This window comes from Oreochromis niloticus, linkage group LG15 (assembly GCF_001858045.2).
Source record: "Oreochromis niloticus isolate F11D_XX linkage group LG15, O_niloticus_UMD_NMBU, whole genome shotgun sequence".
NCBI classification, from domain to species: domain Eukaryota; kingdom Metazoa; phylum Chordata; class Actinopteri; order Cichliformes; family Cichlidae; genus Oreochromis; species Oreochromis niloticus.
The window spans coordinates 7,761,229-7,788,980 of NC_031980.2; the positions used below are offsets into that span (position 1 = coordinate 7,761,229).

At 38.3% G+C, this 27,752-nt stretch overlaps 1 long non-coding RNA gene across 2 annotated transcripts; it reads left to right on the forward strand.

The window, feature by feature from the left end:
• The first annotated feature begins 102 nt into the window (after nucleotides 1–102).
• Nucleotides 103–27,752, forward strand: LOC102078849 (uncharacterized). Of its 2 annotated transcripts, XR_265887.4 has the most exons (5): nucleotides 103–360; nucleotides 472–573; nucleotides 1,009–1,131; nucleotides 20,360–20,432; nucleotides 24,735–27,752. It is a non-coding gene; the product is annotated as an uncharacterized LOC102078849 (long non-coding RNA). The 2 variants fall into 2 exon arrangements; XR_265886.4 differs by lacking the exons at nucleotides 103–360; nucleotides 472–573; nucleotides 1,009–1,131 and adding an exon at nucleotides 18,872–18,951.

The window sequence follows — 27,752 nt, forward strand, 5'->3', positions numbered from 1 at the left end:
CTATTCACTAGCTGGGACCACAACCTCATTTAGGTTTAATGGCATTTCTAATATTTATTGGCAGATGGCATGAGCATGAATAGAGGCTGCGGTTTGGGGAAGGCCTCAGGGGGGGACTGGCAGTGGCTCCCAGGCCAGACAGATCCCCATGTACTAATGAGAAGTGAATGAATTGAAAAAAGGGAGGGAGGGTGAGGCACAAAAACGAGAACAAACAGCTTGCAGTGCGGAGATCATATATGGACAGAGAACTGGAAGGGGCATGTATGAGGTGTGGGCTCCTGAAAGTCAGATAAATTATCTCCAACTCGTGAAGGAATTTCTGTTTTACATCTGAGAGGTTGTTGTTTGACTCTGAATGTAAGTAGTTGATGTAAATTTCTCTGTATGAAGACACCAACAGATTTTTGACAGATGGCAACAGACTTGTGATTTTCATTGACTTATCAAAGTTAATCACTGTATTATCAGAAACAGATTGCATGCAATTGCTACTTTGACCCCAGTCTGATGACAGACGGACTCTGTTTTATTGCTGGCTTGATGTACCAAGATGGCAACTGATTACAATTGGTAAGAGACTTGAGCCCTGCCTTCAAAGCAACCATTTCAAAGGCAACAAGTTTATTGCAATCATTTTAGTTGTGCCACAATCTCCTCCCTTGTGTGACTTTAGCATAAGGAAAAAGGGAAGACAAATGCATACTAATGACTACTAAGCAATTTGAGATGGGTGGGTCATGTGACACAACAGAATGTAATTAATACAGGTGATGACAATTAGCTGACAGTTAACTGAGGAAAAGCGTGAAACTAGAAGTAGATTTCAGAAAACAAACCTTCAAAGTAAAACAGGAAGTAAAAGACAGGGGAAGTGAAAGATGGAGGAAGAGACAAGGAAACAGAGAGCGAATTAAAACAACTACAAAGAATAAAAACCAAGGCATGAACAATTTGCAGTTAATTTTAATACTAAAAACTGCTTTGATGCATACTCACCACATTCAGATCACTTTGGAATCTGGACTTCCTGGAAAAGGAGGAACGCTGGTTTGAGCTGGGAGTCAAGGAGGCCATTTACATGAAAAGGACCATCTTTGACCATCTTTGAACCAAGGAGGTGACCTAGAGGTACACATTTTACCAGCTTACAATGCTGTGCTTACATGTATGTCACTGATACTTATGGCCATTGATCAGTGGTCATGACAATTTGCATATTAATGATCATGAAACTGTCCTCATGGCCCATTGTTAGTCAACTGTGCTAGTTTCTTTACTTTGCAGATTTATTGTTTATAAGGTTGTGGAAACCTGCAGTCAGCTGAGACTAAAGAAGTCACTTGGATGAGTGACAAAACGCTTCTCCCACTCAAAACGTAAGGTCCCGATGAACAGAAACAACTGTCTCGGGTGGTTTTGTATCCATGTAATACCACAACATAATGATAAAATAATAGTAATAAAAACACGTCTTTTCATGACTAAAATACATGCGAGCTACACATTTCACCTTGATCAACCTTGATGTGTCCCCTCTTTCATGAAGGACGTGTCATTGGAAAGGAAAAACCAGCAAGAAAAAAAAAGCAAACAGACAAAGACAACCAAAGCATTTGCAAGATACTGTCTACTTCATTTCACAGTTCCACTGAGCTACACTGGCAGCATCATTTCTATTTTGTTTGGTCATGCTGATAGTACTGTAGGACACTGAGTGATATAAAAAAAACACCACTGCTGGCTTATCCCTCTGTGCCCATGGAGCCACAGAGCAGATGGAACCACAATGGGACGCTCAAATAAATCTTACATGCTAGTCTTTCTGGTTCATGAGACACAATCAGACTGAAGTGTGAACTCAGCATAAGGGTTGATGGACAAGGAGAAGGAGGAAGAGCAAGATTAAGAATAGTTATTATAAATAATAGTGAAGTAACTATAATAGAATGCATTTTTTTCATAAAGTGACAAACTATGGGAGAGAAGCATGAAAATAAAACTTAGACACTAAAACATTCTTACCATTACTATCAGTTTAAGTTTGAGATCATTAGCCATCTCTGGGGCTAAACTTTGCTTCCCAAAATCAAATTTCCATTGAGAGTTGAAAACGATCCAAATTCTTTCAGCTCCAATAAAATCATCAGTGTGGATGTTCCCCAAAGTATTATAGTGAAGTTTAATGTCCAGGCATCAAAGAAACAGAGGCTTTAAAGGTTTAGTGGAAATAAAAGTTAACAGGAAGTTAACTTTTGGCTAGTTCCTATCTGAAGATAGTAGCATATCCTCACTTAAACATTTCTAAAACCAGAAATTCAAACATACAGCTCTGCTGGCATTTTGGACATGAACACAGATGCAAAACTAAATAGCAGCAACATCTGAAAGGTTAGTGGAGTTTGGCTAGCTGACATTTATTAATGTGCTACCTGGTGGCTAACTAGAGACGATCCATCCACAAAATGAGGTTAGTCATCAATATGCAGCTGCATGGTTTGGATTACTTGGCCTGAGAGCAATTTTTTTTCTTAAACTGAATGACAGCTGAATATTTTTAGTGGCTTGTTTCTATTAAATAACAACAAAAGGCAGCCAAAATAACCAGGCAGACCTTTAAACTGTCAAGGATTTTGAGTTTATTTTAATATTCAAGGCTTGAGGAAGATTATTTAAGTTCAAGGTTCAAGATTGGTTTGGTCTTGAGTTTTGTTTTTTCTAATGTCTTTGAGTTTATTTATACGTTCCCCAGTCATGTCTTTGTCAGATCATGACATAAACACGTTTGATATGTAATCACTTAAGCAGGTAAATTATTTCTGCATATTTACACATCTTTATGTAGCAAATAATGCAGTGGGAAAAAGCAGATAATTTGTTATAACTTGGGGTTGTGGGTTAAAGTATATGTATTCATTTTTGTAGAAATGAAACAGCACATTTAGAACAACAACATGAGAGTGGACTAAAAATTTTCAAAAGCTAAATGCCGTGAACATTGTGTTTTTTATAGTATGGAATGTGTCAAACATAAGGCCAGGGACCAGAAATGGCCCGCTACAGACTCCAAACTGGCCCACTGGATGGCTTTGGAAAATGTAAAGGAAGGAATAAATTTTGGACTTTTAACTGTATTTTCATAAGTTCTACAGCTTTTGCTACTGAGAAAGACCTTCTCCATTGCTATTCATACTACACTAAAGTAAAAAAGAAACAGATGAACAATGAAATAAAAGAAAGTTCCCATTTTTCACCATCTACTATAGAAATTTCTGTCAAGTCTGAGAATGAGTTAACAGATCTTTTTTTGTAATTTTATATTTATTTCTTAAAATGTAAGTTCAAAGACTCATCCTGACAGACAAAAAAAAATCTTATATTAAAATATATCCCGGTTTAAATGTGTAGTTAAACTTCTTTACATTGACAGAAAGGGTCACTTAATTGGTGCTGTTTTTTTTTATTCTTGCTACATGAGTGATGTGAAAACATTGTTTGGTTTTGAGTGCAGTAACGCTGTTCTGATACTGATACAACCCAAAGAGTTTTGTGAGGAGCTGTGATTTGATTTTTGACAAAAAGGAGGGAAGCAAGAAATTAGAATAGAAAAATTTGTTTATGTAGTACTTTTCAAGACAATGAACAGGAACAAAATGTTTTCAGAGAAAATCAGTCCACACCAAAATACAAAATGGCACAAAATGGAAAGATGACCTGAGCAAACACAAACACAACCCGTCTGTTAGAACAGATGAGTTTTAAACTACTTTTTTGAAGGAGGTCACAGAATAAAGAGTGCAAAGAGTGAGAAGAAAGCAGCTCCAAAGTTTCCGAGCTAAGGTTTGAAAGCCATAATCCTCCTTATTTTTCAGACTGGTACGCAGGATCTCAAGAAGCCCCTAATCTGACGACCTAAGAGCCCGGCTTGTAGTATAGAGGTGAAGTAATTCAGTAATGCAGGTGGGGGCCTCACCTGTAAGGCCATAAAATTGAGAACTGAAATTTTAAACTGAAATATAAAACAATCAGAAAGCCAGTGCAAAAGCTCTAAAGGTGGGGTGATATGTGAAGATTTACGAGATTGAGTTAAAAGCCTCACGGCAGCACTTCAGACAGATTAGTAGATAAATGTGCCTCCAATCTGATTCAGACAAGAAAATGGTGCATTGCAATAATCCAAGCAAGAATTATTCCTAGTAATCAGGAATAATCCTTAAATGGGTCAAGTAAAAGAAGAGATGGCAATCTTTTACACTTTATATTTTAGTCAGCTGAATCAACTTTAGTGTACTATAATCTAATGATATCCACTAAAAAGAAGAATTTAGTTGCCTAAATTATGCCTGAAAATAACGTATTAACAAAAGACTATGACTAAAACAAGAATCAAAATTTGCTGTCAAATTTTACACTGATACCACAGAAGGAGCAACAGAGTCAAAAATTTCACAAATGGGTTCATTGAAGGTTTCATTTGAATTAGCATTTCAGAAACATCCTCCAAGGAACCTGGGTGAAAAGAGTCCATGGTGTGGGATCATGACTAAAGGCACTATCATATGGAATTATAGGTTCTCTAATATAGTTAATTTAATTTAAGTTGAATAACAATAAATGAACAAAATACATTTATTCTGTTTCACTAACCCGTCTCTGGTATGGGTCAAGGCAGATATGCTCTTTCATATCACAGGTTGCATTTATGGCACCCAGGGCAGCAGGGAAAATATTCCAAAACAAAGTGAACCAACCCATAGGGCTTTTATCTATCCATCTATCCTGAGATCTCTGTGTGTGAACTTTTGACTCTGTGTTACCACCTGGGGAATTCTATGTAATTGGGTTCCAGCAGTGATTACTGAGTCAGTGAACTGAATGCCTACGCTTTCTAAATGAGCACATGTAAAGAGAGTTCAGTGTAGAGTTTTTCACAAAAAGTTCTCTTTAAAAGAACAAAACTTCATCCTGTTTGAGTTGTAGAAAGAAATGTTGAAAAGATAAAGAGAATTCAGATTTTTTATTTTTTATTTTGATGACATTTGAAAGAAAACTAATTTCTCTTTCTGAGCCACTTCAAATTTAATGAGGCCCTCATGCCAGTGTTTTAGCTTCCACACCTCCCAGTATGCAACAGTCCATTTGAGATGCAATCTGTAAAAGGAGGACATTCCCCTTCCATTTAAAATAAAAGCTGCACCGACACATTTCAACTTTTACTTTGAAGGTCAAGTAAAATGCAAGCCTTGCATCACACTGTTCACACTTTCACTACTACTTATTGAGAAATTGGCGAGTATTTGTGGACAAATTTACTTTCTCCATGCAAATTATACACAACTGTAACAAACTGCTAGAAAGGAGGGTTTAGACGTAGCGCCGTATCGTTATATAGGAAGACCACAGTTTGGGCATTGGAGGGAGTTTGATATATTCTTTATTGCACAGAATATATATATATATATATATACATATATATATATATATATATACATATATATATATATATATATATATACATATATATATATATATATATATATAAGGAGGTTGAATAGCTTCATTGCCAGATGTTACCATGTTTCTCACTGCAGTTGCATGTCATCTGTCAAAAGCGTGCTTGATACTTATAATTGCAAGAGGTTACACAAATTGAGTCTTTTGTGTTTGTAGTGCTCAGATTTTACTGATTTGTCATTGCATGGACATGAACGTTGTTAATCAGAGCTTCTCAAATGTGACTTGAAATAGGTATTTATGGTCTTGCACTTTTCCCCTCATCCTCTTCTTTTTTGTCATCCCCCCTCTTACACGCTCCTTTTCCTCCTCTGTTTCTAAGAATATTCCCATCCTTTGTTAGAATCAGTCTTCTTCTCACCCCTGCTGTCTGTGTGCCCTGAACTGGCTTATATAATTGTTTCATCGCATCATTTGCAACAAGTCTGAACAATTTTGCTCTGTTTTATGCAAGCAGTGACATCTGTGCTGTAATTATGTTTAACTTGTGCCATCTGTGGTTACCATTATGCATTTCGGTGAAAGTGTGTTTAACTGAGTGTGAACGTGTTTAGAGGTTTGCAAAAACAACAAATGACATATGCAAATTGTATCAAATTAGGTCAAAATTGTTTAAGGTTTTGACATAAGATCAATTCAAATAAATAGATTTAGGATGCTGAATGACATTTGGTGTTTTAGCAAATCTGAAAAAAATCTATTTTAACAAACACTTTTAGTTAGTTGATGCTGTAAAACCGCTTTGATTTGCATGTTTTTGAGACAAGTATGCTTGTAATGTTAAAACAGGAAATACTGTTGCTTAACAGTATTTTAACCGCATAATGAGATGTTTCTGGGGCTGCATATTTTTAATAAACTTAAGCTTAGTGGTAGATGGCAGACATAGGTAGACTGGTGGAATAAAGCCACAAAATCCCACAGGAAATAGTGAGCACCACCTTAAAGACAGAGTTTTTTCCTTGTTGTGATCAGAAATGCAGCAGACTGGATATTTTTCAGAGATCACTGTAGCGTGAAAGGACATAAAAGACAAGCTATATATAAAAGAAAATTCTTAGCTATAGTGAGTCTGCTGAAGCAGCATGGTCTGAAATGTACAATGTTGTGTGGTGGATTTGGTTTGTGGCAAAAGTCATCTACAATAGCAGATAAAGAAGTCATCTGGGAGACAATGAGATACCAGAGAAAAATAGGGCTGGTATCTTTGTTCAAAGATATCTGGAACTATAGGAACATGAATACAGTAGGCAGTGTTTTGTGATATACTGGTTTGATTACATGTTAATACTAGAACTGTAATTGCTGGTGTGTAGCAGAATATATCTGTAGTCTGATATTTCAGTTACATTGTACTCAAAACTATTGTTTCATGTTAATTAGGGCCACGGTTCATGTTTTTTGAGTGCACGGAACAGCAACTTGCCAAGTTTGTCCTTTAATACGTCACCCATCTGTAAATTATTGACAGCTGACAGCTAATAATTAAGCTTTGTATTTCCTGTTAGAATTTGTTTTGAAACCGCTGAGTACGCTTTTTCAATCAGCAGGGTCAGCCATCCAATTAGCTCGTTGTCGAGGCTAATAGTGACTTTGGAAATTATTGAGCTTTGTGCGAATAGGCCGTAAGATAAAGTGCAGGGTCGTGTTTGATAACTCAAAAAGGGGGCTCTTTCTGGGATACTGCAACGTATTAACTGAGCTTGCTGTTTGTGTCACAGGCATATCTCAGTGAAATACTGGTGAAGGACTGTACTCATTTGATAAAACCACTGACAAATGCACAATTTCAGTCAGCATTTTCAGATTAGATGGGAAGCGAGTGGTGCTGCTTGCCACTTGGTCTTCTATATCTGTACCAATATAAGGTATCTTCTACCATAATCATATATGGTTGGGTTGTATATCACTTAAGTCAGTAGATCTTATACTGGAGAAGGATTTTTTTTTTTAATTAAATCATAAAAAATACTTGCGGCCACCAGTGCTACTCCTCAGCCTGCTAGTACACTCACCTATCGGATCAATTTCAAAATACTATGAGACAAATCACATGATTTTCAGAAAACTTGACTTCAGACCTTTAGGTCGGCGGTCCCCAACACCCGGGCCGAGTCGTTTGGTACCGGGCTGTGAGAGTTTTCGGTTTGTTTTTCAGGGTTTTTATCGGTTTTTAGCATTGTTATTATCATTATTATTATTATTTTTTTATCGTTTTTATCGTTAACTCGGTTTCCCCTGGGTCTTTTCCCATGTGTTATGAATAAATCAAATTTTTTTGGTACCGGTACTGGTTTTATTTTGTTGTATTTATCCGCGTTACCTTAAAGGCCGGTCCGTGAAAATATTGTCCGACATAAACCGGTCTGTGGCACAAAAAAGGTTGGGGACCGCTGCTTTAGGTCAAGGTCACTGAGATTAAAATTCATTCAAGATTTTTAGTAGATGTACCTATGGTTTCAATTTGAACATCCTTTGTGCCCTCATTCTCAAGTTAGTGCATTCAGAAACCTGGATGTCCATGCCACCTACAACAATACCACATCAGTCTTTTACAGCTGAAGGGTAACAATTTAAAACAGTTTGAAGGTGAAAAAAAAAGAAAGAAATAAGTAAAAATACACACTTCTTTGTGCTTTGTAACTAATTTCAACTTCAAAGTCTTCATGACAGTAAATGTGTACACCTGTGTCACCAAGAGCTTTGCAGTCACCACCATAAGACGCAGACAAACATGGCCACAGGCTAGTGGTGCTTCTTGTCAGTGAATAAATTCCAAAAATGAACAGATGTTCCCAGCTTTCCTGCTCACACTGCAGAACAGATAGCACAATTCGTAAAGGAAATAAATGAACATGTTTAATGTACATCTCTCGGGATTGCCGTTATGCACTGGATGTCTTCTCCCTGAAGCCCATTACATCCACACAGACATATATTAGTTAGTTTGAGGACACACATTAGTCATGTCCACAAGATGGTTTTAAGTGTGAAAATTGGATTCACGTTAAATGGGACATGAGAAAGAGGCAACAGGGAGAAATGGCACTCGTCCAAACACTGATATTGGACACATACCATTGACTGTGTTGCACTGCAGTAACACGAGCGTCAGAAATGCTCACTGTAGACAGCTTCATGCATCTAGTGGAGTATGCTCTCTGCCCTATTTGGTCTACTTTTGTTGCCCTAAAAAAGAAGAGAAGCATGCTCAAGAATGAAATAGAAAGTCTGCTTGGGGACAAGGTAAAAATCAACATTCACTCAATGATTTAACGTGGCAGATGCCCTAAAACAAGGGGAGATCGTTTGCAAGAAATACAGGTATCTTGTGTATGTATAAAGCACTTTCTAGCAGAACATTTTTTTATGATGTATGCCCATGAATAATACATTACAACAGTTACAACCTTCCTCCTAAGGCTGGTTCACCTACTCAGATGAAAAAGTCAAATTTGTTACGTAACTTGAACAAGGTTAAATACCCCCAGATCCTCGTTTAGACAGCCTACACAATGACATCAACGCTGAAGCATTTTTCAAAAAAAATTAAATGTCTATCAATTCTGACATTTAGACACCGTATGGATTAGTGCAGGTTGATTTGATTTGTGACATACATTTCACTACACTGCATGATTAAACATGTTCTCCCAAGAAAGCCTTGGAGGTGCTTTCAAGCTTCAGTAATCAATATTTTTATATTAACCACAGATCAAATAATGTGAAAGGTGTCGCTTGTAGTGATAAACCCGACCCACTCAGCAATTCTGCACACCTCAGTTGCATTTGTAGTGCCCTTCAGCTCATTGTTCTGGGTTTTACAGCCTGTAAGTTTTTAGTCGGGTGTCAGCACTCTCATTAGAGGTTTTTTCAGCATAAAAAGCTCTTTGGAGTCGACCCGGCATCTGATGGCAGACAGATAAATTTATAATGAAACATTTAACTGCTCAAGAGCCACATAAAACCTTGACTTGTGTTAATGTTATGCTCATTCAAGTTAGGTCCTTATATTTTCTATGAGTTTGTGAGGTTTAGCTAATATAAGTTAGTTTCTTTTTATGTAAAAATGTTTAAAAAGTCACTAAGACCAAGAAACAAATGTGAAAAAGTGACTTTTCACAGGACAACTAAGTACACTTATGCTGCCTCCACAGAAATGTAGAAGATAAGTAGCAGCCAGCTGCTGCTAATCAAATCCATTTGATTAAGTGACCATCAGCAAGTTTGAGCACCTCTATAAAAACAGACTTTTTGGCAGTTTGCTGGTCTGGAGCGTTCAGCTGTGTGTTAACACAATATCACAAGAAGTCTTTACTGCTTGAACACTTTTATTTGTAATATATCATATTTATAATATAAAGAATTAGCAAATATGACTTAAAAAATCCTTTGGATATTAATTTTCAACCAAAGCATAGGCAACTAAAATATGTCTATTAATCTGATTTACCTTACTGAAAGCTCTTACCACACTACCGGTCATAGGCAGCGTGATAAATAAATGCAGAGCAATACAGGCTTTGTTTATGTGGGTTATAATGATAATGTATTATTATTACAAAATAAATAGTACCAAAAAAAATGAAAAATAGTCAATTTTCCAAGGGGCCTCCTGCCATTACACACATTTTTGACATAAAAGGATTCACCTCCTTCTTCAGATATGAGTGGGGCTGGTTCAGTGTCAGGAGTTTGGGTTTGTTACATTCTCTCTTTACTGCCATTCTTTGTCTTTTTCCACTATGGGAACTGTTACACTGGGCTCGTCTCAAAAGACTAGTACAAAAAAATGGTGCTCAACCATATAGGGTGGCTGTAGCTCAGGTGGTAGAGCAGGTCACCTGCTAATCGGAAGGATGATACTTTGATCTCTGTCTGCTTCAGTCTGCATGCCAAATATTCTGGGGCATCTTAGGGCAAGATACTAACCCCAAGTTTCACTCCAGTACATCCATCAGAGTATGAATGCATGTGAATGTAAGATAGAAAGCACTTACATAGAAAGACCATACAAAAAAGCAGGTGTGAATGGGTGAATGAGGCAAGCTGTGTAAAGTGCTTTCATTTCTAAAGTAGAATCACTGTGGAGATTGCTTTACTGTCTCTGTTGGCTGGTTTCCATCTTTGCTGGTGTTGTGTTCTTACCTAAATACTAAGAGAAAGAACATATCCTGTCCTCATAAGGATGGGGATTTGTGTTGGTGTGGGGACCTGTAGCCTTTAAGTTTATATTGTTTAAATGGTAATTAGGAGACAATGCATTTCAGGTAATTTTATAGAGAAATGCGCAAGTAATTTGACAAGTATATGTAATGAATTACTTTCTTGTGGGAGTAATTAAGTAACATAATGCATTACTTTGAAGAAAAGCATTCTGTGTCATTTGTATGATACATGACCCCAACACTGATCCAGAAGAGAAATACTTCTAACATCCACAAAGGTTTGACCACACAGCATGCAATCAATTTGCACAAATGTAATGTCTTTGATACGCTGCTTGGTGATGGTGGTGACTCTCAGAGCCAATGAGAATCTAATGAGAACTGATAAGAGAACTGATAAGGGATCAAATTGATAAGAGATATCAATAGTGGAATCGATAAATTCTTATCAAATCCCATCCCTGACAGCATCTTGTGTTTTGTAACAAGCATAGTTCTGGAGAGAGGAATACTCTTGCAATACCCCATCTAGTCTTTCCTGTCTGTGCTGTTGCTCCCTAACAATGAGTGTCAGTAGCTGTAGTGAGGCTGGCTACCTGTTTGAGGATCAGAGTGCACAGGGAAGTGGAACTGATTGCATTTCAAGCACTGCAAAGTCACAGTTAAACACTGACTAAGTCTTGTTCTGCAGCTCGCAGCTCAGTCTCAAACGGAGAAGGATTGAGGAGTGGGCAGGCTGACGAGATAACTAATAGAATAAAAAAAGGGGGATCTTTTCTTGCCTCTACTTTATTCAAATCATAACAGACTGCTGATAGAGATACATTTGTTGCAGGAAAAGAAAACAGAGGAGAAAGACTGTGTCTGCTTGAGAAATGTGCGCTGTTAATTCTGAGAATATACTGTGCTTTTGATACATCATCTTCTCTGTTTGTGTGTGAAAGAAATGAGTGTACTTAAATTGGATGAGACATTTTCAGGCAACATGCATCAAAATAGCAAATCTCACCATCGGCGACCTTCTCTCCCTCACTCCTCTCCTCCATTCCCCCAAATCCAATGTGCTGTCGGTACACAAACACAAACTCAATCTGCTTCTAATGATTGTTTTATTGACGAGGCGAGGGTCTATTCACTCACGCAGGCCTGCAACAACTACAGGCCAAATCAGCTGGAGAGGGGGTGGGAAAAGACATTGAACAAGCCGAAGGAGAGCCACCGGGAGACCATCTTAGATGTATTCTCAACTAAATAATAGTCTGGACTAAATAATGGTGAACTTGGCAGGGCTTCAGTGCCAAGTACTTCCCAGCCAAAATACAGAAAAAGTCTTCTGCTTGAATGTGATGTACAAGTGGATCTGATTCAGCAGCATCTCCTTTAGTTTTCACCATTTCTATATGGTTAAAAGGTTGCTGGATTTATTTAGATTTTTTATACTTATGTATAGCGCTGTAATTTGTTTGTTGGGGTGCTAGGTTCTGAGAAGGGATTAAAGTGGGATTTGGCAGGTGGGGGAACCCTAAGATCGGGTGTAGCGGTGCAGGATGTGGAAAAGAATTGCTTAGAAATAAGTCACATTAAAACTACAGGCTGTAATCTGCTGACCTGTGCCACCACTCTGATATTCTATCCTTTTTGTGGATTTGGCCGACAGAATTCAACAAGAAACAGACATTACATGAGCTATCATTACTTGCAACTCCCAGAAAGCACAAAGCTAGAATAAGTGAGTTGTTTGGTACCGGGCCGTGAGAGTTGAGGTTTGGGTGTGAAATTTATGGTTTTCAGGGGTTTTATCATTATTTTTTGTAATGATTTTTATTGTTAACTCGGTTTCCCTGGGTCTTTTCCCGTGTGTTATGAATAAATCTTCGTTTTTTTGGGTACTGGTTTTATTTCGTTGTATTTATCCGTGACACCTCAAAGGCTGGTCTGTGAAAATATTGTCAGACATAAACTGGTCCGTGGCACAAAAAAGGTTGGGGACCGCTGATCTAGCCTATAAGATCCACTCCAACTAGAAAACAAAACCCCTCAAAATTATACATTACAACTAAGCTTTAACCCTCGAGTTTCAAATATACTTGCTAAGTGGTCCTTACTTTTGAAAATAATATCTCAAGTTTATGCTCTTCTATACCACTAGCTTCTGAAGTACTGTGACCACAACTTTACTTACATTTGCCCCTTGAACATAGCAGAGGGACAATAAGGAAAAGGGCATGTGATGAACGTATCCAGGCTGTTGGAGGCCATGGTTTTCCTATTAGTGAGCAAGTCATCAACTGCAAGCAACGCCAGGCTGCAGGGCGCTGAAAATTAACTCAACAGTAATATGCATTAACCTGTCAAATTTAACTGCTCAGTACTTGAAAGTGCCAAAATGCCATTCCAGATCATTCAGGCCTATAACCGTAAACTGTACGGATACCTATGAATACATGCAAATAACATACAAATAAAATGCTAGTTGACAGGTTTTAGTCCATTAGCAGCGCAGCAAACCATATGATCTATGATATAACTGGATTCAAATGCTCCGTCACAAACACAGTCGAAAGTTCACTGACTTAAATTAGCGAAGGTGATGTCCGGCAGGCATCTACTGACTCTGTAGACTCAAGAATCTACCAAATCAAAGAGCTACCTGCTGTTGACGACTCCTTGTGAGTGAAGGAGTAGCTAAAAGTAGCCGTCTTTTAGAGTCACTCCTGTTTCAGAGGCCTCGGTAAACTGTGCGAAACATTATACCCGTGAAGCATTAGTATATTATATTATGTTAACAATGTAGCAATACAGCAGACATCCTGATATTTCAGATCACCACTGTGAATAACTATATGTCTATAGAGTAGTTTTGATGATTTCAGGAATAAACTTCAGACCACACTCGAGTAATGAGACGTTTCTCTGTGAGCTGCGTACTGTTTTCACTTTATACCTTTCTGACACCCATTTCCGTGATGGAACCCCCACTGTGATAAATCCTGTACTTGGACCATTTCTCACAAGGATTAAAGCTTTTCGAGCCATGTAAACTTTCAGTGTGAGCCTGCAGCGATTATCATATCCAAGAATAATTCTTGACAGCTGGCCTCAGCTATCATAATAAGATTATATCTCCATGAGATGCAAGCACAGTTACCATTACCCACCCGTCTTCAATTAAACTTAAGAAGTGTGCATCGTAACAAGCATTACAGAGACTTGTAAAATTTATGCATTTACACTTGATGTCTGAGGAGTTATCGCTTCTTTTCTCTCGAAGCACCCATGCTGTCGATGCGTGGCGTGACAGTTGTGAGGGCTGAAATCATTTTGTTATTCAGCCCAACACAGCACAGTTTTAACCTACATGATCAAGAGACAACTGTGCGTTTGATTTGCATTTCGTGTTGGCCACTCCCTCAGCAAATTTACAGCATCCAGTGCCTCGTGCTAAATATTGCAGATTGAATCACAAATTGCCTTTGTCCACTGGACTTTTATTTTGACACGAGGAGCATGCTGCATAAATATTGGATAAGAGTGATGCTAGTATAAACACTTATTATTTATTCATGAACGTCTCCTGAAACATGTCTTGAACCTTTTAAGAAAGTGCTTTGCAAACTCATTTCAAAGAAAGGAGATTCAATCTTTCATTTCAAAAGGGACTGGTAATCTCAACACTGGAAACTAAAGTGTAGCTCACACACACACACACACACACACACTAAAAAATTGCAAACCATCTGATCCCTATATCTCTGAAAACTGCAAAGATCAGACAGAAGCACATGCCTGGCCTCAGAGATGAAAACGCTGGGGAAGAAATAAGATATATGTACGTATATATATATATTTTTTAATTTATCGGGTCTGTGTATCTGTACGATAAATACGCACCATTTGAGTTTTCTGCAGAGAAAAACGCATAGCTCCTTATGTCAGTACAGACAGCTTTCTGAATTAATGAAACATGTCAGAGAATTTTTCTGCTAAAATCTCTTTATTGGTCAGAGGTAAGCCTCTGCAGTGCAGTGAATTAAAAACACATTTCCGTTAAAGGTCAACTTGCGGATAAAATCAACAAACTTTGTCACGGATCAAGATGCGCAATCGTTAAGGTGGATGTTCCGACTATGCTGTACCCGTATTGTGTATTCACCCTCAGCTTGTGCATTTGAATAATGATGTGCATCAGGGGGGAAAAAACCCACACTTGGTATCATTTCTCTGTATCTTGCTGCATTCTCCTGCAGATGCCCCTCTAAACACAGCCACTCAGTCCTCTCACATGTCCTCATAGTGTTGGGGAGAGAGGTGGGGAAAAGTCCTCTTCACCAGAAACAGGGAACCAACATCCATAGATTTTTTTTTTTATTTATACATCTGGGGAAAAATACATCAAAGTGTGTGTTTGTGACACGGCGAGATAGACTTTGTGTGTACGTGTGCATGTTTGTGTCGCTGCTGTAGTGGCTCAGAAAGAATGAAGTTGCTGACTGGTGCTGGAACAGGCCTTGTAAATCTGCTTTTATACCCCTCCTCCACCCCCCCTTTTTTCCTTCTATCATCTCATTGTCTCCTTTTTAGATGTTTGAGCCCTTCCAAGAGAGAATCTCTGATTAGGGTGTGCATGTATGTAGGTGCTTTTCTCTTTCACAGAAAGAGAAGGACAAGGTTGAGAAATAGGTGCATTTCTTGCCACGGTGTCACCATTTTTGGGGGGTGTATGTGTGTCACTCAGCTTAAGTAAATAAAGCCCTCATGCATGCTGTTGTGTTGTGTTGCGAGCTCGCGTGGGTATTTGTGGTGTTTTGTAAGAGCAAGAGGATCAAAAATTCCTCTCAAAAGCTTCCCTCCCTCTCTTCTTTTTGCAGCCTCGTTTTGACGCCGAGTGCCAGCGCTGCCAGCAGATCCGCTTTGTACTGTATGTCTTTGTGTAGAAACCAACACCCTGCATTTGCCCATTACACTGCAACTTCAATGCACAGCATGTAGCGCATTTGTCCAAATTCAGTAAATGTTGAAGCCCTGTGTTTTGCTGCCGTTTGCAGCAGTCATCTTGGGGATGATAGGGGCTACTGAGAGGAGCTTTGACACAAAACGGTGACAATAAAGGGAATAAAAACACAATGTGTACATTCATTCGCCAGGCACTGCAAAAAAAGTACTGACTATAGTAGATTAGTAGTCTACCGCCTCATAATGATTCACTCTTAAATGCTCTACTTTGTGGATATCTTCTGCAAAAGCAATAAAATGCTATTGAAATGATTTCCGTGCTTATCAAATCAGCCGGTGACCTCTGAATAAAAGGATGAAGTGTGGGAAGGTCTGAACATGTCACTTGTCTGGATATGTGATGTCTAGACAACTAATACCTGGTGGGAGCCACTGTGTCTATATGCAGTGTAGGTCTTCATAAGTCTGCTCATTATGATGGATAGGCTGATGCACCAGCAGCAAGCGTCTTTATTGCAGTTACAGTGAATGCATTTCTACACTGTGACACATCTACTGCTCAGCTTTCCTGTAAAGTGAGGAGGAAGAGAAGCAGAGGGGGGGAAAGATAGAATGTTTAAATTAAAATATCTGGGCCTTTTCCCCCCCTTATGATTAGTCTTGCTTATGTTTTGGCATGTACAAATCTAGGGGTAAAAATGTAGAACTGAGTGGGACTTTCAAATGAAAAATAAAGATTATGACTGCAGTCTGGTTGTTTAGAATGGTTCATATAGGAACGTAATGTTATGTGTAGCCAGTACGATATATCTGAGTGCTGCATAAACAGCTCTATCCCCTTGTTTGATGTAGCTTATCGGATCGACGGTACTGCAGCACTGCTGAGAGGCTAACTCTGTTCAGGGAGAATGACAGCATGCATTTATCACAAGTCTCTGCAAATTAACATGCTAGCGTGCACTGAGCTGCTAGCAGTTGCTCCTGGGGCACCTGCTAGCGTGCACTGAGCTGCTAGCAGTTGCTCCTGGGGCACCTGAGTTGTTATTGTGCATTGAGTGAAGGTATTATCATTGCCCTGACTTGGCGCTCTGACAGAGGTTAGGGCTAATCATCCTCTGCGGGGGAATCAATAGCCAGCACAATTCACTGGGAAGGGCCTGGAGGAAAAGAAGAAAGCAGGAGAAGGGAGGCTGACATATATATATATATATACAAAAATCAAGGCTTTATCACAAGGTGTTGTTAAAGCATGTTGGCGGTTTTAGAATACCATGTTTATTAAAAATACCGCTTAATACTGATGACATTTTTGCAAAGCACATTTTCATATAGACTTATACCCTTCTAGGTAGCTCTCTGGTAAAGTCAAATTATTTAACGTTTTTTGTTACTGATGTGAGTAATTGCAGCATTCCTTGTTGATACATTCAAAGAAAGTTTTAGACCTAAGATGTTAAAAGGCTAATTCATACCCTTAAAGAGTTCATCAGATTTCCCTTGCTGAGTGGATCTTACCTTTGAAAATAATCTCTTGACCTCCTCTCCTGTTTTTCTTACATTGCTCTTGAACTACGATAGTTCCACACATTAACAGCATTTTTTCTCTCCCTGGGAACTACAGCAACTGTACATTAGCCAGCAGACACACTGTGTGACCAACTGCACATAAACTATTTTTTGTTTGCTGATTTTTATTGAGCTATTTGAAAAGTTGTATTTTAAATTACATGCCTTAAAAAAGCATCACTCAGTTTCTGCTCGCTAAACTTCGATACCACTAGCTTTTGTAGAACTGTCACCACAACTTTATTTACATTTGCCCCTTGAACATACCACAAATGCAATAAAGAAAAAGAGATGTGTTGAGGGTATGCAGGCTGTGGGAGGCCATGGTTTTACTATTACTGAGCAAGTCATCAACTGGCTTGATGTTATCCTCATGGAACTTATTTTTTTAGTTTGCTATACAGTCTTGAGTCTGCAGTTATTTGAATGAATATATTTATGTGATAAATCAAAAAAGCAAAAGTTCAAATTATGTCACTTAAAAAGAACCAACTAATAAATTGCTTTATTAGTGAAGCAAAAGCTTCAAGTTACCCATCATTTCTTTAGATTTTGCGTTTGCTCTTCAGCAGCAGTTCTCCAGGTGTCCAGGCCTTTTAAAGATTATTTCTGGACATTGGCTGCTTTGTTACTCATTTTCAGTCTTTGCATCTGACCATTTTTCCGAGAAATGTGTGTTAAGCAACTTAACACTAACGTATGAATCATTCAAGTATAAAAAAGGCCAATATTGTGTACTAGCAGTCTGCCACAAAAACACATAATTTGTTCAATTCCAATTTCTTCATATAAATCTACCAAAAATGCCAAGGATAACACAGTTTGACAGGCATAAAATAGAAAAGAGCTGTTAGCTGAAAACTTGGCATATCTCAGCATGGTGTCCAGTCTGTCCTCAAAAATCTGAGGAAACTGGACAAGTGGAGGATGAAAGAAGTGGCAGGCCTAAAAAAAATAAATAAATCTGAAAATCAGTGGAAAATCAGGTCTTATAGAGTGATGAGTCCAAATTTAAAATTTTTGGTTCAACTTCCTGGAGGAGAGAGGTACATCTCCTACAGTGAATGTCATTAGCCATCTCCTAAACATGACAGCGTTTTGGGGCTGGATTTTAGCCAGTGGTGTAGGGGATGTTGTCAAAATGGACGGATTTATTAATGCAGAATGATCCACCATGCATTACCATCTGGAAAGCATCTGATTGGCAACAGCGTCTATTTCATTATTACAATGATCCCAAAAATGCTATCAGTCATGGATTGACCTGCTCAGAGGCCGGACCTCATCATTATTAAAACAGTGCAGCCAACAGCCAAAGAAGAGCTTTGAATGTCCTTCAAGTAGCCTGGAGAACTATTCCTGAAAATTACTTAAAGAAATAATAAGAAAAACTGCCCAAGAGAGTTCAGGCTATGTTGAAGAAGAGAGGTGGTCATACCAAATATTGATGTCCAAGCTTGTTAGAACTGTACAAACTCTATTTTTCTCCATAAACAGTAACACAAAATAAATCAATACTGGGAATATTTAAAAGTTTTTTCCCAACATCTAAAAATAATGTTTTCAGCAATGTTTAACAGTGTTCAGCACTTAACTGCTCACCTCTTTCTTTCGTGCAGGTGTGTAGCATCAGCAGCTAATTAGTAAGATTTTCTCATGTGACATGTCATCTCTGACAGGGCACTCTCTAGCTACATAGGTCTTCATTTGTCCAAGACTTCTTCATGTTACTGCCTGATGCTGCATTCAGGTTTGCATCTCTCGTCAGCTATATTCAGTTTTTAGGACGTTGTCTGTATTTGTTTAAAATGATTGCATTTATTGAAATGTGTAAACCGCTTTAAGCAAATGTCAAACAGAGAATTCTCATTATTTAAGGTTGGAAATATTAATTTAATTTGAAAATCGAGCTAATGGATTTAATGGACTGTTGTGCATCCAAAATCATTAAAAGACGAGACTGTTTTGGGTGCTGTTTTTCGGGAATCATGTAAAATTTGCAAGTTAGTGTTGATAAATCTTATGCAGATTTCACAACTGACTTTTGGTGACAGTTCTTGTTCTTGTTAGCCATTACAAAATATGAATGATTGCAATTCTACTTGTAAGAATGTTAATTAAAAGTATTTTTAATACATTAGAAACTGTTCATTGGCTCAGGTGTATTATACTGATAACCGGGTGGCTTTAAGGTCTCTTAATTTGTCAAGAGAAATTAAATGATTCATTCAGCTATTAAAAAAACTAAAACATTCAATTCAAGGCTCACAAACGCCTGGAGACACTCAGCCTGCAAAGACTGCTGCTCATGTTTTCTTCAGTGAATTCTTTAATCTGTGATGATGACCTGTCCCAGGGGTGTCCTGCTTCTTTGCAAAGGCAGACTTCCATGACTGAAATGGAAAGGTGGTTAACAGGATGGATGGATGGATAGATGGACAGTACAATCCAAATTGGCAACACTTAATGATGTTTAAAACTGACAGTTCTTCTTATGACATTAAAACAAATTTTCGTTTTACAGCCTCATTAAATGGATGTTAAAAAGTAATTTACACTGTTTCCTGTGGGAAGGACAATTATGTATGATTGCATTCGTTTTTGATATATACACACATATATATTTAAATATAGTTTGATCTGCCTCTTTGTTTTCCCCTTGCAGTCAAAAGACATTGGACCCAAGCCAGTTTCGATCAAACGGAAATAATCATTATTTTCACACAAGGAATCAAACGGCATAAATCTAGAAAGCGCACTCACTGAGGCAGCAGTGGCAGCCTGCCTGTTTCATTTCATAACGAAAATTAAAGCAGATTAAAATTAAAACCAAAATTTTACCAGGGAATCCATGCATTTCGTTGACAGTGAAATACAAGATCAAAAAGCAAACCCAGCGAAGCGGGTAAAGTCCAGACACAGTCGCATGCAGACACACATGTTCAAATATTCAAAACAAAAACAAAGAAACTGACAGGAAAGCCAATATAGTGGTCTGTCCCCTCCTTTTCCCCTCCTGATCTACTGTCTTTCTAACTGCAGCAAAACGTCTGAACCACAGCAAATTAATTGGGCAAACAAAGTGCACGCTGAGGGAAAATTAGACCCCCCGTTTCTGTGTTGCATCCATCATTTTTGCTTTTGTCTGTCTCTTTTAGGTGCTGCTCCGGTGCTTGATGTTGCAGGCAGCAGCTCCCACCTCTAGGGAGAAGAATAGTCTGCGATGCGTTGGTGAATATTTTGTTCTGCCTCATTGGTACAATTTTTTGTTGGAGAGCTGAAAAGTGCCTATTGAAATATTAGATATTTTTAGGAACGAAATACAAAATAGCCAAAGAGTAAAAAAGAAAAAAAAACACAGTGAAAACTACTTGAAAGTGCCTGATGATGGTGTGTTAGGGAAGTTTAATGATTCCATCTTTGAAACAAATTTCTTTCATGGCAAATTCACATAATTTGTCAGTCTGAAATTGCAGAATTTATTAGAAGTTAAAGGCAGAAAAGACAAGAACAAAAATCTGTTCAAAGTTTTGAATGTTTACGCCTAGTGCTACATTTGCAATCGTACTTCCCAGCACTGCATTGATCAGTCCGACCTCATCTTGTCATGAGCTCGTTTTCCAGATATGAAATGCATGCTGGGATGAATCTCAGAACAAACAAATATGTAAGAAAAACAAATCCCCCACATGCTTTTTTTGCTCCATATGTGCACACACGCATACAAGCATCGTACGCTGGTGGCAGCGGTGTGACAGACCAAACGCCCTGAGTGTGACGGCTAGTAGAAGATTCATGTGTTATAGTGAAGACATGCTGGTAATCCATGTTTGGCAGCCTCACAAAAAATGAATCTGGCTCTACCGTGGCTAGCCTACTGTATGTCAATACTGAAATATGAATGCAAAAATGAACACATGATAAAGGACATAGTGAGCCGTGTAATTACCATACATAACTCTGAAAGAGATCCTGGAGGGCACTGGTGTTTGATGTGCTCACATATCAGCTCTGTGTGTGTGTGTGTGTGTGTGTGTGTGTGTGTGTGATAGTCATAATACGACAGCTTCTCTTCATACTGTGAGTCACCCACCAACTCAATATGAACAGCCACTGCAAGAACACACACACACACACACACACACACACACACACACACAAATAGATTAAAATGCTAAAACCACAAGCATGCAAGGTGATAAACAATAACCATTTAAAGAAATATGAGGTTAGTAAAATCCAAAACTCCTTGTCCTCTGAATTCACATGAACACATTTTTCTAAATGCAGTCATGCATATCATTGTTAATTATTATTTATTTTTATTTATTTACTTTTTTTAGCCAAGAGAGAGATGAAAATCAACATTTTTCATAGGGTGAATACATAGACGGTGACTTGTGAAGTCCCATTTTGTTGCCTCAATTTTAAATTTATGACTATTATCTGCTGTTGGGAGGCAGAAGTTCACTTATGTAGCTTAAATGAAAAGCTGCAATGCAAGTGTTCAGCTAACACTAGCAAGTTTGATAACACACATGCATACATAAAGTGGATACAGCCATTTAAAAAAGCACAATTAACTGCAGAGCAACCCATGTCATCTGTCAGACGATTGCATTAAAAATAATTCAAACGATGCCGAAACCATAACAACAGCCAAGAGGTCCAGACTCCAGATAAGTAGAGAGCAGACAGCTGCCAGCTCCAGTGACCTGTGTCAGCACATCTGTCGATCACAAACCTGATGCAAATTCATGACAATTTTTGTGCAGTTGTAAAAAATTGGAAAATAACTTTAAAAAATCTTTGTTTTTCAACAGATTGCAAACACTTTACATTATATTTCTATTGTAAAGTCTGTGAGGACTGACAGGTCTTTTGGAGCCAGGCTCAAGTTTTTGCACTTTACCAGTGACTACATTTTTCAGCCTTGCAATGCAATCCTTTCTCTAGATATGAAGCTGACACCACCTGTTTGTTCAGTTCTTACAAAAATCTAAATGCACAATCTAAAGTCCACAAGTGATTGTGGACAAAATCATAGATGATCTCAGTACAAAAGTCAAAGAATAGAATAGAATAGTCAAAGAATAAACAACATAGTTCAAGGACCTTAGAACTGAAGAAGCTTCTCGGATGAGAGGTGAAACGTCTTCAAGCAACTTAAAGAAGTCCAGACGCTTTTCTTTGCAAACTCCTTTGACTACGATGACCTGGATGACTGAGAACCTTCACAGACAGTTCAAGGAAAAGCGCCACATGTGCATACCGAGGGCCTTATACTATGAAAGAGTGAAAAAAAATGTGCATATATATATATATAACAGTGATAAAAAAAATCAAAGAAAATAAAAAATTAAATTGATTACAAAAAACGAAAAAAATTGAGATTGTGTACGAGTATTTCAAATTACATTAATAAAATAACATGTACACTATAAATCTAAGAAAAACAGTTGCATGAAGGTATAATACAGAATAAATAAAGATATATTAGTCTGTACCTGTTTAATTTTGGATTAAATAATAATAAAGCACTGCTTTATTGTAGGCTCGGAAGCAATGCAAAACAAAACTGGTAAGTATGTGAGGAGACACTGGGAAACACACAGCATGAGGGAGGACGTGGCAGAGGACTAAGGGAGACGCTGACCTAAATACAGAGGGATAACAAGGAAGTGAGAACACACGAGGAACACAGCTGATACGAATAACCATAACGAGACAGGGGAGTCTGGACTGAGCAGAATAAACATGAAAACGCAGGACCTTCACAATAAAACAGGAAACATGAAGTGGGAGTGGAGGAGAGGCAGATGAGGGAGCGAGGGAACACAAGGGAGAGCACAGACATGACGCGCTGGGGGAACATGGAAAACATGACAGAATAAAACACAAAGGGAAACACGACACAAGAACCCACACCACAATATAAACACAGACACACAGGGAGACACAGAGAGCAGAAACACAAGCGGAATCCAATAAACTAAACGGAACAACCTAGGAACCGTAGAATAAATAATGAACTAACAAGATACAAAAAACACAAGAAAACTAAGAACGCTTGGTCAAAATGACCCAGGACCATGACAATAATATTATGAATTAGTAAACAGTTATTTTACTTTGAAGGAGCTTTTCTGGCTGCAGTGTCAAATGAGGACAGACTTTCTCTTCTAAGATAATCAATTAGATGATGAACTTTTTACTTTCCTGCTCTGGTTTTAAACCTAAACTTTCGTTGCATTTTAAGTTCCTAAGCCTCATAATAAAAGCTTAACTCACACCCAAGATGTTTTTGGCTTTCAAAGAAGAAAAGTGCTTTTATGTGAGAATTTGACTCAGTTCATTTTCAAAAAGTTTTTTTTTTTTTTTACGAGAACCCTTAAGGACCTCAAGATAAGTCAGCTGGCTTTCATATTGATTGCATCACATAAATTGATGTGATATGGTCCGTGCATGGAAATATATATGGTGGAGATCATGACTGTGAATTAAAGGCTCTCAAGTTTGTCCTATTAAAATTATGGCACACTTAGCAAAATTAAGGACATTAAAACAGATCTGAGTAATGCAGACATCTCAAGGCATTTGACATACTTGAAGTCTGAGTTTCAGCAGACCAATCTTTAACTTTTCAATCATATTTAGAGAAACACTTACCTTTAAACTGCATGAGGAAGACACTTTTTTTCCCCCACAGACACTAAAAATTAAAGTTAATCTATAAAACCAAACTCACCCTTATGCAAACAAATGGTCACGTAATATCTAGGTGCATATAAATTATGAAAAACTAATAATCTAATGGGCCACTGCTTTCTTTTAAGACAATGAAAGTGATATCGCTTGCTAATTTCATATTAAATATATAACTACTAAGTTACTTTAGATAATAGTGACGGGAAGAGAGCAACGATTCTTCTACACGAGGAGACATGCGATATTCCCCCCAAAAAACAAAACTCCAGCTCCACTTATCTCACTTGAACACCTTTAAGCGCCTTGAGTGAGGAGGCAAACAGAACATTTCTGCTGCTCAAGTGACAGTATTGATAAGCATGCCATAGCTCACCTACTCTTAGGAAAATCACGACTAGCTATAAATGCGTGCAGTACTGAGCGTGCCGATACAGCCTTAACTTTAGAGTTTTGTAAGAGGCAATGTTTGCAGGAGTTCTGGCATATCATCTGTCTTCACTTGATTATCCAGACAGCCAGAAAGAGACTTGTATTGTTGGGACATGAAGGACTGAGCCTCACAGACATTCAGGCATTGCAGCAGGAGGATGTGTTGTTTGCTGAAGTAACGCTATGCCATATCAAAGCTGAAACATCAGGGAGCTAATGCAATCCTAGTAACAAGCAGCCTTTGATGCCACATTTGATGGCGAGCAGATGTTCTGCAGATGATAGTGCACTGCTCCGTGTGTGTACACCACTTGTATTTGTGCTTTTCGGTGTGCATATGTCTAGAATTTTTCACTAAAAGCCAAACACTTTCTGTCTCCCCTCTTTTGTCTGCAGGTGTAAGTGCTGCACCAGAACAGGATCGGAAAGTCAGAAATGTAAGATCAAAGGTAAAAAGGGACAGAAGATTAAAGAGGGCAATAAGGCTGGCTGCAGCTGAAATGAATGGCTTTTAGCATTGCTTTATGCCGCTGCGAGGAAACATTATCAACTTTTTGCTTCCGTGTCTATCATCCAGCAGCAAAGGTGTGAAGGCAACTGTCATCTTTTCTTTTCTTTTTTTTTCTTGCAAAACACCATTAAGAGTTCTACTTTGTGCATCAATCTGAGAAGCCAAAGTGGGCGCAAAGTGTCTTCATCCCCCCTGGCAAACACAATTATGTCTGAGTATGATTACAGATCTGATTAAACTGCAACTCTTTGTGGATAAATGGGCAACGCTGATTACGATCAACCTTTTATCGCTTCAAAATGGGTTGCCCTCAAGGTCCAAGTTGAGAGAGTTTCGGCTTTACAAATTTCCCAAATGAAGGAAACGTACTTGAGAGGTGTTCCCTGTCAATGTGTGAATGCGGGGTAGGGATGCAAATGGTTTTGTAAGAATTTCATTAGGCTGGTATTATTCATCACTTTCTCAAATGTATCCTTGCTCAAAGTCATTTTGCCATATTCCCTCAACATAACTGAGAGTGCTTTATTGTATTACAATCAGTACCATCAGAGGGTTCACTGAGTGGAGTGGGTTGGGAAGTTAAAAAAAAACAACCCTTTTTAAAGGTTGATTAAATCATTCAATGAAGAACTGATTAAACTGTCGGGAGTGTGGCGAAATAGAGAGCAAGAAAAAGAGAGAGGTGAATGCCAAAATTCATTTATTTACCCCTAGGGTCATTAATTCTATTTTCTCCCTCTGTATGCACGACTGATCCAACTAAACAGTGGCTTAAACAAGTGGCAAGACAAAACAAGGCAATGGGCTCTGGATGCTAAATGGAAACTAAATGAAATTAAGTTAAAGGGGCAAACAAGCTATGGTAATTCATACATTCTCTCACTGTTATTAAAAAGTGCTAAAAAATGAGTTGAGTTTTAATAAGTTAAAAAAAGTACCTCAGTACCTCACACTTGATGATTTAACATACCATATATGGTGACAGGTGATGGATTTCCAGTGACTCAGAGGTTGTAAACTGAATGCTGTCCTGCCTACTCTATTTCAATTAACGCCTAACCGAATGCCCAGCTGATTGCTTTGCTGCGTCTTTTTTGTGCAGCTTCCAATTTCGTTCTTTGTTAGAATTAATCAGCGCAAAGTACGTTTTGATTTGTCATGACCTATGGCACGCACGGAACGGAAAAACAGACGTTGCCACGGCAGAAAAATTGGGACCAATCTCCGTTTCACTCATTTGTCGATACTTATGCAGCACCGACTCAATTTTCTTTTCTGTGACTTGATTACAGAGAACGGTGGCATGAGTTAACAGACTTCGAAAGAAGGCTTGATACAGATGACAGAACATTGCCATTTCGGGAGGCAGAGAGGTGTAAAAAGATCGAGTGGATGAACCCTTGGCAATGTAGACATAAAGTCCCTGACCTGGAGATTTTAAAATAAAGTCTGTCTTTTGTGAGTTTCCAGAGATACAGAAAGGCTAGACAAAATATTCATCATCCAACGCTTTGGTGGGTGCCCTCGGTATCGTTTACCAGGCACATAGCCAAAATGTGCTATGTTTAGAAGGCAGTCTGGGGGTATATGAGATACATGGCCCAACCATTCTGCCTGTTGTGCTCTGATTTTGTGTAGCAGATGCATGTTGATGGTGCTTCAGAGATGTGCCAAGACCTCTGAACACTGGACAGCATGTGTGTTTTTTTTCTGCCCATTGCTGGTCCGCAACACAACAGTAAACACTGCAGTTATTACAGATTATTACAGTCTTCGTGGCCCTGTAACTGATCAATTATGGGGTACAATGAGCAGCTTTGGAATATTCTATGTATTGCACGACAGCGGTAAATGACATCCGCCGACAAGGTGCCGGTTCCAGTGCCTTCTTTTCACCAACAAAACAATTTGCCAGAAAGCTGGCAACAGAGTGGGTCCTCAAATGGCTTGTAAAATTGGTGATGCTGATGCCAGTGACTAAGGAAGGGGCTCTACAAACTAAAAAGAGGCTTCATGATTCAAGGGCTATTGTGAATCATTTATGTTTCCTATGCTACTGTTAAAAAAAAAAAAAAAAAGAAGGTAAAATTCATTGGTTTAACCCTGACATGCTCTTAATATTTCATGTCTTGACAATGATCTGGGTGGATTTTTATTCAGACCAACAATTTCCTCATAATAAGTCTTTAAATTTAATATTGAACTATGGATCCATTTAGGATACATCACTAACCCATTGGACACAAATGAATGGATGATTATGTTCATAAGAAGAGCAAGAATATGTATTTTTTAGGCTTTACAACACCGAGTTTTAGAGAAAACATCTGTTATAGCATGATATTGTGTTCTGTTTGACCATATGAATCTCAGAACAAATCTATGTTAGGTTTTTCTGTGGTACAGGATGACTTCATCAAATTGAGTGGCCAATGGATGTGGCCATGAACCATAAAATCTTGGATTAGAACTTCCTTCCTTCAGCCAAAGCACTGAAGATGGGTCATAGATGGTTCTTCCACTGAGGCAATAAACGAGTGGCTAAAGAAAAAGCATTAAAATGATTGAATGACCTAGCCAGTCTCCAGACTTCAGTCCTACAGAAAATCAGTGTAGGAAGCTGAAACTTTGAGTTGCCAAGCAGCAACCAAGAAACCTAAAGGATATTGAGGGTTCCTATAAAGAGGAGGGGGCTAAAATGCCACCTGAGATATGTGCAAATCTGGTGACCAACTACAAGAAACATCTATCTGCTGCTCTTGCTAAGAAATACCAAGTCATGTTTTGCTTGGGGATATTTCACTATGCATATTTCACTCATTGACATGCAAATCAGTTCATAACATTTATGTAATGTTTTTTCTGGAGTTTTTGTTTATTTTCTGTTTTTTTTCCCTATTAAA